The sequence below is a fragment of the Cetorhinus maximus genome, chromosome 18, assembly GCF_964194155.1.
Source record: "Cetorhinus maximus chromosome 18, sCetMax3.hap1.1, whole genome shotgun sequence".
Classification (NCBI taxonomy): domain Eukaryota; kingdom Metazoa; phylum Chordata; class Chondrichthyes; order Lamniformes; family Cetorhinidae; genus Cetorhinus; species Cetorhinus maximus.
The window spans coordinates 12,752,225-12,754,611 of NC_135896.1; positions in this window are offsets into that span (position 1 = coordinate 12,752,225).

Below are 2,387 nucleotides of genomic sequence, written 5' to 3' on the forward strand. Positions count from 1 at the left end.
TAAACACACAGATGCACACACTTACGCTGACACACGTACACATAGAGCAGAATTTTCTGCCTGTCGGGTGGGCGGAGCGGGAGCAGGCAGGTCTGCGGTGGGGTTCGCGCTGCCATTTTATGCGGGTGGGCCAATTAAGGCCCGCCCAGCGTGAATCGTGGCTCCTGAGGACAGCGGGAGTGGGTGGGCGGCAGCAGGACTGCAACAACTGCCAGGTTCAATGGCGACCCAGCAGCCTGTTTTAAAAAGTTGCTGCAGCCTTTCAAAGGCTGTGAATCATGCCCAGTGGAAGGGCTCCCCAGAGCACTGCTGGTGAGCAGGCCAGGCAGGAGGGTAGGGCAGGGGGCACTGTGCCCCTCATTTTTCAGATGATTGCCTTTCTGCACTCCTCGAGGAGGTGGCAGCATGGTGGGAGGTCCTGGTACCCCAGGACAGGCGGAGGAGGCCCCCTACATGGCCAAATGTGTCTGGGAGGAAGTGGAGTAGGTGGTGAGCTCCAGCGATGTGGTGCGGCGCACCAGGATCCAGTGTCGCAAGCGCTTTAACAACCTGTTGCACTCAGGAAGGATGAGTACCATGTTGGCATTGGTCAATTAACCCAGTAGCTATGCTTTCCCCCCTGGTGCCCTCCGCCCCAATGCCACACCCGCCCCCCCACCCCACTCCACCCCCCCCCACCCCCACCAAGTCTGAGTGTGGTGACTGAATTGAATCATTGACGGCATATGTCCTTCGCTGGGTGGGCCAGCAGATATTGCCCATGTCGAGGTCACCCTGAGAGGGTGGTGAAGAGATGGGTTCTGCCCCCGCAGCATGTGGTACACTGAGACCCACATTACTGTTTTGGGGGCAACCTGGAGGAGCTGCACCTGGGTGCAGTGCTGGAACTCCAGGACATGTCAAAGTCAGGGTGATGACATGCTGGGAGGGGAGCTTCAAGGTGGCATTGACACCGATCGATCTGCTGTCCTCTGCGCTCCACCTGCTTGCGCCTCCTTGCTATGGAAGGTTAGGCCGTGTGGTGCCTAATGTGATGTAGGCAGCATTTGGTCAAGGGGGTGGGGGCAGGCTGAGCATCTTTGTGTGAGTGTTCGGTAGCAGCTGGGTGAGGAGACACTGGGGGCCTGCAATATCACACTCTGGTTGGGGTGGTCCATCCACGAAGAGAGTCCAGGTACAAGTAGCACTAATCAATGTTCTTCTCTCCTTTTCAGGAGAAGAATGCACATAATGCAGCCAAGCGGGTGAGGACTGGCGGCGGCCTGGCACAGTTGGCGATTCTCAGCTGCTTCGAGCAGGAGGCCCTAGATTTGGAGAAGCGCCATGCGCCCAGGTCCACCGGTGTCGGTGAGGCTGGGGTGCCCCGGGCAGGTATGTTTGCCCAGCAGTGAGGTCTCCATTGTTCTCCCAGCAGCCATGGTATTGCTGAATGTTCAGTGATTGAAGTTTGCAACATGGCTTGACCGTTGCTTATGGAAGGATGAGCACATAATGATCCGGGGGACAGGGATACACATTGACATTGTCTCCACGTTAACTGATCCAATGTCCTTGTTCTTCCTTTCAGCATCAGGGGTCTCCTCTCACACCTGAGGGCCCTGAAGTCTCGGACTCACCAGCGACACACCATCTCTGTCAGGCAGGCACCAGCGCAGATACTAGCACCTCGGTGAGAATTAGAACATCGGCCAGTGTCCCAGGGCACAGCGGTGAGGGCACTTCACAGTCGCTGGTGGAGCTGGCAGAGACAGAGAGTGCCCATGGCGCCAGCAGTCAGAGGACTGCAGGGGACCAGGCATATGCTCAGTCGGTGCCTGATGATGAGCCTCTGGAGTTGTCCGCGACGCAGCAAAGGCAGGAAATGCGACCGGATGTGCAGGAGCATCTGGGGGAGATACATGAGACTATGCTTGGCTTGGTGTCCGTGGTGGAGGAGTCTACGCAGACCATTACCCATCAAACAGCCTCATGACCGAGCGCCATGCGTCCTCCACGGAGAGAAAGGCGACTCTCATGGAGAGGCTCCTCCAGGAGACCAATCAGGGCTTCCTGGGATGCGGTCTGACCAGCAAGCCCTCACATCGGCATTGACCTCAGCTGGTCATGCCAGTGGGAGAAGTTCTGGGCACCAAGTTTCCCAGTTTGGTGCCCATCCATCCACGGTGAGCAGGGGGGTCCGAAACGACCTCACGTCGGCGCAGCAGCTGCCTGTCGGCTGTGCGGCCTCCTCTCAGAGCGCTCCGGATGAGGGCAGCAGCTCCTCCGCCCCTCTGCCAGTGACCGTTGCATCTGATGAGGCTGCGACGACTGGGGAGATGGCAGCTGTGGCACTGGCAGCTCCCTCCCAGGCGGGGCCAGCACAGGCTCCAAGGGCCAGAGGACAACTA